General features: G+C 34.7%; 1 long non-coding RNA gene across 1 annotated transcript; it reads right to left on the bottom strand.

Annotated features, from left to right (window-relative positions):
• Window positions 1-2,778: 2,778 nt before the first annotated feature.
• Window positions 2,779-10,739, bottom strand: LOC140181583 (uncharacterized). The gene is made up of 3 exons (XR_011876459.1): window positions 10,630-10,739; window positions 10,432-10,503; window positions 2,779-2,925 (listed from the first exon to the last, which is right to left on the bottom strand). It is a non-coding gene; the product is annotated as an uncharacterized lncRNA (long non-coding RNA).

The raw sequence follows: 10,739 nt of genomic DNA on the forward strand, positions 1-10,739 counted from the left end.
CTTCTAACATATTTTTTCAATTTAAAATTGCATGAATTTAATTTTTTAATATACGGATGTTGTTGGTATCTAGAAGCTGTGAGAGCTCGAACGATATGGAATTGAAGGATAGTATTGTTGGACTAACATAAAAAAAAAATTGACAAATGGGTCTTTGTTTTGGCATTGAAATTGAAATGGGGTTGGGTGCTTTTTGCATTGTGGTTTATTATTGTCTTTTTGCTTGTATTACTAAAGTGACGGCTATTTATACTTGCATAATAAAATTATCTTCGTATTTTATTGATTTAATAGTAACTATTAATTCGTATACTATATTCAAATTGAGCACTTTAAAATGTTACCTCATACACAATAGTTATCTAAGCTAAAGTTTACTATAGTGTATTTTCTTTAGTTTCAACTAGGATCATAATGAGTATGATTTTCTTTGAATAATGATATATCAAATGTTACCTTAGAAAATAATATAAGATATTTATATAGAGATTATGTTTATCTTAGAATGATTTCTATTAAATAGTTCAATTTGTTAATAGGTTATGTAATTTGTAATGGACACTTGTATAGTGGTTCCTTCATTTGCAATGTTAGCTTTTGCTTGCAACGTGTTATTTATTACCAAATTCTATATATTAAATTATATTTTTTTCTTATAGTCTTTATTGGTGTGACTTTATAGAGTAAAATGGGCTAAATAAAATATATAGAAGCGGTCAACGAGAAAATATTCAATTTGGTCTCTAAAATTACATTCGAGTTTTAATTTAGTCTTTGAAATTTTAATTGCCTTAATTTAGTTTCTAAACTTGTCAAATTTTAATCATCTTAGTCCCTGCGGTAGTTTCGATCAAAGAATCAATTGAAAAGTTTAAAAATTAAATTGAGGCAATTAAAACTTCAAAAACTAAATTAAGACTCGAGTGTAACTTTAGAGACTAATAAAATAAAAATATAATCATCCTAGATGTATATTATTAAAATGATCTATTAATATAGATTCACTACAAGAAAATAAGCTTTCTGCCACGCTTTTAAAGTGTGCCGAAAAGTGCTTAAAAGCGTACCGATAGCTTTTCGCCACGCTTTTTAAGCTATCGATACGCTTTTAAAAGGGTCACATCCGCGAGCGTGCCGGTTGCTCTATCGCCACGCTTTTGGTGACCTATCGCCACACTTTATTTTTTGCCACGCTTTTAAAGGTCGCTACGTTTTTAAAGTGTGCCAATAGCATGATATGGGTACGCTTTAAAAGCGTGCCAATAGAGAGACAAATGGCTACGCTTTTAAAGCGTGCCAATAGCGAGACATATGGCTACGCTTTTAAAGCGTGCCAATAACGAGATGTAGCCACGCTTTTTAAGTCGTGTGCCTAGATATGAACGTATTGCCACGCTTTTAAAGCGTGGCTATAGTTAAATCAAATTTAAAAAAAAAAATCTGGTAAAAGCCTACATGTGAACACTCAAATTTATGTTCCTACATTCAATATTGGGTAAAAGCCTACAACAATGTCATCTGTATACATGCAACAGTTGCGTACATGAAATTTACAAACATTAACAAAAATGAATTTCTAAAAAGAGAATTAAAAATTATACAAGACACATATTTTACAAATTGACTCTAAAGGCTTCATTTTCTTTAGATATTTCCTTCGCTCCTCGGTTCTATCACTTAGTTGACCAAAGCCATTAGCCCTTGAAAAATATCATAAGCAGAGTGTTAGACTCTTATTACTTCTATATTTTTTGAACATTATTTAAAGTATGAAACATTGCAAATAGCAAACCAACATTGTGATAGTGTGAACCAAACAATGTAGTGACCAGAATTTATTCTCCAAATAATGCCCTAACACTTCTACATGAGTTCTTTTGACAAAATTCCTGTAAACTCTGCTTCCAAAGTAGTCCCACTTTCTTTGTATGCATGAGCACATACATAGCAACATTAAACCTGCCGCAAGTATCTCATCAAAATCCAGAGGGGAAGATAAACAACAATTTCATAATCATGATCCATATTTTTAATTTCACAAAGTTAATAATTTTGTAAAAGTTCAATTTTGTTCATAAAATTGCTAACTTATAAAATATAAATGTCTTCACCTTGTTCTGATTTCATTTCTCCCATAACAATAAATTGACTGTATCTGATTAATCTCATATGTATATGATCAATGAATGACATTGGTATTAGTTTAAGTAAATTTATATAGCTCATAAATTTTTATAGAACATATATTTTTTTTATCAATTCACTAATGAATCACAATAACATATAGTAAAGATCATCTATATCAAATTTCACTGCAATCAGACATCAATAAGCATGTAATTAAAAAATGTTTTATTTTTGTATATTTGAACAAATATAATACGTCAATTTTCAAATATAAAAAGTATAGCAAATGATTTTAAATTAACATAAAGTTTTCTTAAAATAATCTATAACACATAAGCTTCTAATACGACGACTATTAGTTTTAATTGGGAGTTGAATATCTAGAAGAACTGCTTAGCATTTCATATTAAAATAGCAGCTTGAAGATAAATCTTCTGTAGGTGACATGTTACATATAAGTTGTTTGGTAAAAATACACATAATTATGACACATAACTCAAGTACCAGATCATCAAGAGAGCATATATAGTAACTTAATTAGCTTCTCTCCTTAATTATCTCTTGTAATCAATTGATAATAGGGAATAATAATGAGGATTATATACAGCCTCAAGAATGAGAAAAATGCTTAAAAGATGTGCAAGTCTTAAGAATAATAAGAATTCAAAAGGAGATAAAAGTTCCTTTAAAGTTCACTTGTATAATGACACTAGAATCCTAATTGTGTGGGTGCTTTACATCCATTGATGGTTTGCATTCAATCATATTGTCCTCAACCTGAATTGCTCTACCTTTTGGCTGAGTTACCAAATGTTAATCAGTACCAATGTCCAGCTTCATATATTGAGAAAATAACTTGAAACCAATAAAATATCGTGGCATACATATAAGTGCAGCTGTTTAAAATTTTAAGTTATAGAGAATAGATAAAAATGGGAGAAAAATGGAAAAGAAGCTCTGTATCAGAATAGAGAGATGATTTTCAAACTATTGATCCAATGCTCCTCTTTATGTTAATAATACACTAGTGCAGATTGTGTAGTATGTAGCGACCCTCAGTATTAAAAATATAAATATAAATAAGTTATAATTTATTTTATAAAATTAGAGTTCCTTATTTTTAAAAAATTATTTTTATTATCAGTAATTGAACTAATTTTATAATAATTTAAATTTAATCAAATCCATATTATAATAATAATAATAATAATAATAATAATAATAATAATAATAATAATAATAATTATTATTATTATTATTATTATTATTATTATTATTATTATTATTATAAACATTGTATATAATTGCCGTAAGTATTAAATTGCATTATAAGTTTATATATATTATATTCATTGCATTACTATTATTATTACTATTATTACGTTTATTATTATTATTACATGATCATCTGTAACACCCTAACTACCAAAGCTCGCGCTTCCGGCTGCGCGACTCTGATAGCTCGGATATTACGACGACACTTATATTATTTAATACTAAAATATGAGCCTGTTTAAAACTTTAAACCGCAATACCGTTCCCAAAAATACTTTCGCTATACAACGTACATCCATACATACTATACAACTTACAGAAACTCATAAAGAGTACATCCATATATATACATAAATATATATAAATAACATTACAAGCCATTAACCAATACAATTCATATCCCTCTTACAGAATATATCAAGATAAAGGCGAGGGTACAATAAATAATCTAAAGCAACACAGAGCATTTCAACAACAATTAAATAAACTCTTCGTGACTTCTGCATCCATATCCTGAAAGGGGAAAAATGTAGGGGGGTGAGAACATCATCCTTGAAAGGGTTTTCAGTAGAGGGTTTTTGGGAATTACTGTAATAGGATACGTGAAGATAAACCGTACCAGTGATTAATAACTGACTTATGCCTCTTTTCAAAAATAACGGTTTACAGTAAAAGAGAAAATCTGAAATCCTTTTCTGAAAGATGAAACTGTTCATTTAAAACAATATTTTGAAAGCCTTTCAAAAGGTTTATCTATGCTAAACCAAAAATAGCCTTCCATACTATTCCAAATCAGAAACACAAAACCGAAACCAACCATCGGTCCATCTCATTTCAACCACAGCCCTAGGCCCAAATAATCCAACAACAACCAATCACCACAATCCAACAGAGTCCCAGTTGCAAACACAGATAGGAGGTTCAAGCACAAACAAACAGTTACAGCAAGTAGAGCAAGTAGCAGATAATCTCAAATAGTCACAAAGGCAAACCAAGTATAATATCCACACCCAAACAATGTCACATAAATGCATATGATGCATGCATGTTCCTAGTGGCTGATTATATCATCTGTCGGTTATAGAGCCAACCCGACAAGTCCTGGTAGCTAACCATTGGACTGTCCCTCTGTCGTGTCTCCCCAACTCAAGTTATACTCAATATAAACTTGATCATAATCATGATCCATATCCATCACCCTCACTGGTGAATATTTATGGGGGTGAGCTCATCCGGGGCTTTCATAGTGCCCGACCACCCTGACGACATAGGGTTAAAAGAGCTTCGAGTCTCAACCTGGAACACGTGGTGGTTAGCCACTGCTTTCTCCCATGGAAACTCTTATCTCCGATAGTGGAAGTGCAACATTCACATTTATCAATGATTCAGCATATATATGAATTCAATCTCATCCATGGATCAACATCCATCTCAGCCATCCGACTCACGGTTCAGTCTAGAACCAGCCAATATTCATATCATACACAGCCATTCCGGCTCACGGTTCAATCCAGAACCAACCAATATTTGTAATCATACACAGCCATTCCGGCTCACAACAAAACAGCACTTTCACATTCAACATCATCAATTCATAAAATCGGCATTTAAGCCATAAATAACTTTTTCCCAAATCATTTCACTTTTAAATCAAGTTTCAACTCTTTTCAGCCTTGGCTTTAAAGATCTCATTTCTCAAATCATCTCAGGCTCATAAGCCACTTTTACTCAAGGTAAATTTCCCTTTTAAAACCATGCCACTCTCGGCATCCTCTTTTCAAAACTTCCATAACCATGGAAAGTTAAAGATTCATTTTGAAACATTCAAAATCATCCATCCAACAATGGGATTTTATAACAAAGTTTCTCGGCAAGGTCCCAAGTCCTTAGGGGAGAATAGCATAACTCATTTCACCAAATTCATTTAAAATCATTAAAACCTTGGCTTTCCGATTTGAGTAATAAAATAGGATCTAAGCCAAACTGAGTCACGTAATCATTTGCTTCTTTCAAGCCGTTTCCTTTACTTAGGCAAAACCAACTTCAACCCCCATGATAAATTCTAGAACGTTTCAACTGTTCAAAATTGTTTTAGTCTTGCAAGAATTCAGAGTTCAAAGAGTACTTAAAACTTTTCCCAAAATATTTCAAAATGAAACTTGTCAATAGACATTTAGGTTCTTTCAACATCATTGAAACTCCTCTAATTGAAACCCTCAAGTCAAATTCAAAGGCATTGCCCTTGTCACATTTAAAACAGCTTTAAAACATAAGTTTCATCTAAATAACTTTCTCCTGAAAGAGATACAATGCCTTTCTTAAGAAGCAAGACTAAATCACAATTCCCTCTTTAATAATTCATTTCAAAAGCATGAATCATCCTTTTCTTGATATTTCAACTAAAATAGTAGAAGCCTTCAGCTCATCATTTTTCCCAGACAACATTTCAATAAAGACTCGGATTTTATAGAAATTTCGGCAGCATCTCTCCTAAAACTTGGACTTTGCCACCCAGTCCGGGTCCCAACAAAACCATTCCACAATTTTTTTCCAACAGCCCAGAATCCAAAATCAATTCAAAGGCAAGCCAAAATCCAACAGTTAATCTCAATACCATATTTCAAGAAAACTGTTTCAAAAATCAAATCATTATCAGCCGAATAAACTCATTTCTAAAGTTTCAAAGAAACAGTTCAGTAACAATCATTCATCAAAAACCAGATCATTTAAAGCAAGCCAGGCTGAATTCAAGAGTGGATTCTATTTTTCACATTCTCAATAAAATTAACTCAATTCAATTCTCAACAGATTAAACTCGATCTCAAAGCTTTAAAAGAATCAACTTGAAAAGCATTTCGTTTCACAAAACCACACAACAATTCAACCAACAGACGTTCATAATCAACCAAGGCAAATCAAGCCATACATAAGGCCGATACAATCACCAAAAATACATTTTCTCACATCAATATCCATATATAATAATTCCAATATATAAAATATAGTTTTTGGAAAGCGCCCCTACCTCAAAACGCAAATTCCATAACCCAAACGTCTCACAGAGTCCTTTTCGCCTCAACCCGAACTGACGGCAACCAAGACCTCAGCTCCCAGCCACTTTCGCAATAACCATAGCAACACTAATCGCAACATACAATAATCAGGACTCAACCCCACGTTATCAAAACTCATATTCATTAACCGAACACAACAGAATACTAACGCGTGGCTTTCCGAAACATAAATACTTACTGAACTAGCGAAACGAAGTAGCTGCGATTTCGAATAGGCCCGGCAACAGCTCCGGCGACGGCCAAAAGCTCTGGTGGATCAACTATAAAAACCACGCAGCATTAAACCTTCTCGAAATCCAAAAAGGTAGAAACCTCAATTAAAACCCTTACGGGCAAACTTTTTCGGCGACGGCAGCAGGGTCTCAAGTGGCAGAAGCTCAGCCCGGAGCTCCGGCGGTGATCCCGAAAGTCGCAGAACCACTCTCGGCGGTCAGGACACAGGGATGCAGCTCCCTTCTCCGGCAGCGACACCTGCGGTGGTGGCTGGTGCAGAAGCTCACAACGCAAGTAGCAACGGCGGCTTGAACCTCTTCCTCTCCTTCAAACCAGATCAAGGGGATCTCCAGCAGTGGCGGCACAGGGACGGCGGTGGCATTCCGAGGCGACGGCGACAGCACACGGCGGCGCAACTCCGCACGGTGGGTCGTGCTCCTCCTCGCACGATTCCGACAGCAGCTCGTGGCTCCACAGCGACTCCCTCTCTCTCCCAACGTCGCTCACTCATGGCGGACCAGGGAAGCAGAAACGGAGCTCCATCGTGCTTCTCGTTCGGAGCTGGCAGGGACGACGGCGCGGTGACCCAGACGGCAACTGGGCGTAGCTCGCAGCTCCGTGGGTGATGGCGACGCGGTGAGTTCCTCTTCTCTCCTCTGCACGACACGACTCTGACTGCGGACTCCAAGGCGGCGCGATGGCGATGGTGAAGCCCGACGCACTGGCGACGCTCCTCCCTCCCCTTTCCTTCCTTCCTTCTTCGTGTATCCCTCACTCCACTTCCCTTTCTGTCTCGTTCTTTCTCTCATCAGGTGGCTGGGTGTGTGTTTAGAGTAGAGAGGGGCAGTAGCTGTGGCTGCTTGGGTTTGAGGGAGCTAAGGTTTCATTTTTGAAACTTAGGGTTAGGGGTACTTTTGTAATTTCAAATAAAAGTAGGGGTAACATAGTAATTAGGAACAAATTTTAATTCAACAAAATTAATGTATAGAAATACTATTTGCTCCTCAATTTTACAAATTATTTTCAATAAAATGTCCCAACCAAATAATTAGAAGTAATATATTTAATTTCTTTATTTTCCAAAATAGCAATACTAATATTTAAAAATATCAATCATTCAATCCAAATCATATAAAATTCTTCTTATTTCATAACTAACAACTTTATAATTCAAATATAGAAAATAATTCAATAATTATAAAGTTGGATAATAATCATAACTTATCTCAAATTCAATAAATCAAAACTTGCCTTAATTATCTTTAATAAAATAATTTCTGAAATTAAGGTTATAAATAACTATAGGATTTTAGACTTGATGATAATAAGACTTTTCAAAAATTCTGGGTCTTACATCATCAATTACTATCTCTAGTATTATTATTACTATTATTAATTATGAAGCATGGAAATCAAAGGCGGTTTTGATTTTACATTAAGTTACATATATATTAGTAATATCATTATGCATTAGGTTATATATATATATATATATATATATATATATATATATATATATATATATCGTAAGCCATATATATTATAAAGAAAGCCAAGGCGGCGTATTTAACATACATATATATATGATTAGTGTATGCGAGAGGAAAAAAGGAAAGAAAATGGCGAGAGAGAAGAGTGAGATCGACGTAAACTCTTCTAAACTTCTGGCTTCGATTTTTTGAAATCCGTAACTCCAATAAAAAATTTAATTCGGTAAGAGTATTCGTAACCTCCTCCTCTACACGTTGGCACCATTTTTTATTAGTGGAAGTTGACAGTGACGTAGCTCCTCTTTCCTTTGGGTTTGACCAATGGGAGTTTTAGGAGACACAGACGATTCTGGACATTTTCTTCTTCGATAGCTCACTCAGAAAGCTTCTCCGGAGCTTTGAATATTTTGATTCCGTACGAAGGTATGGTTTTGGTTTCACGTAGTTAATGTTTAATGTCACGTGAAAATTTAGGCTAGAAGACCTTAAGATAGGAATGAATTGAATGTATAATTGATGGATTGTGCATATGGGATAAAATGTGTGGTTTAGCTGTTGTTAATAATTTGCTGCTGAAGTTGGTCGGTTTGAAAAAGATTTAATATTGGTATTTGTTTGATTTTGAAATAATTTGTTACTGGAAATTATTTGAAGGACTGAGAGGTGTTTGATTTGATAGTTGGGACCCTTGAAGGGTGGCAGAAATTCGAGCTTTAGAGGAGATACTGCCAAAACTTCTATAAGAATTGGAGTTTTGATTTGAGGTGGTATTTTAAAAAGAAAGAGATTATTATGTGGCTTGTGTATTTGAGGCTATTTGTTGACCCTCTGTCACAAGATGTGACCGGGCACTTTAACTCCCCGGATTTCCCCATGGGCATGCATATATATGAATATTGAATATTATATTTGAGCTTGGAGTTCGACTCCATGGAATACTATATTGTTGAGTTTGGAGTTCGACTCCATGGAATACTATATTATTGAGCTTGGATTTTAACTCCATGGAATACTATATTATTGAGATTGGAGTGTGACTCCATGGAATATTATATTTGAGCTTGGAGTTTGACTCCATGGAATATTATTGAGTTTGGGGATGCGCGCACAGAGGGACTGTCCAATGGTTAACTACCAGGACATGTCGGGTTGGCTGTATAACCGACAGATGAGACTCATCAGCCATAGGACATGCATACATCATATGCATTTGTTTGTTTGCTTGAGTGTGCATTGTTTTGGTTTGCTTAACTGTTTAATTCTGTTTATCCGCTACTTATTCTACTTGCTGTAAATACTTCTCTATCTATATTTTCGTTGCTTGAACTGTATGTGTATGTTTTCTGAGAAATCCCTCTTGACGAAGGTGTGAGAGAAGAGGGTTGTTCCACCAGTGATTCGGAGGATTGGAGGCGACAGAAAGTGAAGTATTAAGTTAAAGTTAGATTCAGAACTAGAATACCTTAGATAACTTACCTAACTTTTGATTTAGTTTATTTTATTTAAGAATGATTTTGAGTGTCGGAGTTCTAGGAATGCCTCTGGCTTTTCCGAGACCTTTTATATTAACTATGTGGGCACCTTTACCATACTTAGAACCTCCGGTTCCCATTCCATACTATGTTGTTGTTTTTCAGATGCAGGTCGAAAGGCATCTCATTAGGCGTCTGGACACCTGAAGCGAAGTGGTTACTGTGTTATTTTGTTGTGCAGTGATGTATATACACGTACTTAGCTTTCTCTCCACATAACTTATTCTTTTTGATCCTCTTAGAGGTTTATGGAGAGGCATGATTTTGTTTATGTACATCTTGGGTTTTGGATATGTATATATATATATATATATATATGTAAATATTCTCCGGCCAGCCTTGACTTCGCAGACTGAGTTAGGAGCTTGTTATTTTGTACCTATGGCTTTCGATTCCTACTTTTATTGTCTTACGTTTTATAGTTATAGTTTGCCTCACACGCAAGTTGTTCCGTTTTCGGAGCGTGGCGCTTTTCATTTTGCGATTTTGTTTTACCCATTTTTCAAGGCTCCTAGTCTATTATATTCTTTCTACTATTATAAGTATGTATTTTAATTTTTAGAAGTTGTAATACCTCGCCACCTCTATTTTACGACTTAAGCGTAAAGTTTTGGGTGGTAGGGTGTTACATAGTACAACACAAGACACCTCATACATGGCTCCTATCACCTGAATAACCTTAAAATTCTAACAATGGCCAAGTAATTATCACAAGCATACCAATTCAAATTCGGATGAAGGGAAAAGTGCATTCCCAGGCACAACTTCATCAATTTGCTGACTCATGGCTTCCTGAAATATGTTCTAGTCAGCAAGAATGTACAAAAGCAACTAAAATACCATAAAAAGTGCTACAGAATTAATTGAGGCACACATGAACTACATGTCAAAATGTATAATACACTGACCAGTACTAACCTTAGACTTAGAGGAGTGCTTGGAACGTTTCTTCTTGAGTGAAGCGGAAGATTTCTTCCCCATTTCAAGCGACTTGCAAAATCACATTTTCAAAAACAAGAGAGAAAAAA

The sequence above is a fragment of the Arachis hypogaea genome, chromosome 18 (assembly GCF_003086295.3).
Source record: "Arachis hypogaea cultivar Tifrunner chromosome 18, arahy.Tifrunner.gnm2.J5K5, whole genome shotgun sequence".
NCBI classification, from domain to species: domain Eukaryota; kingdom Viridiplantae; phylum Streptophyta; class Magnoliopsida; order Fabales; family Fabaceae; genus Arachis; species Arachis hypogaea.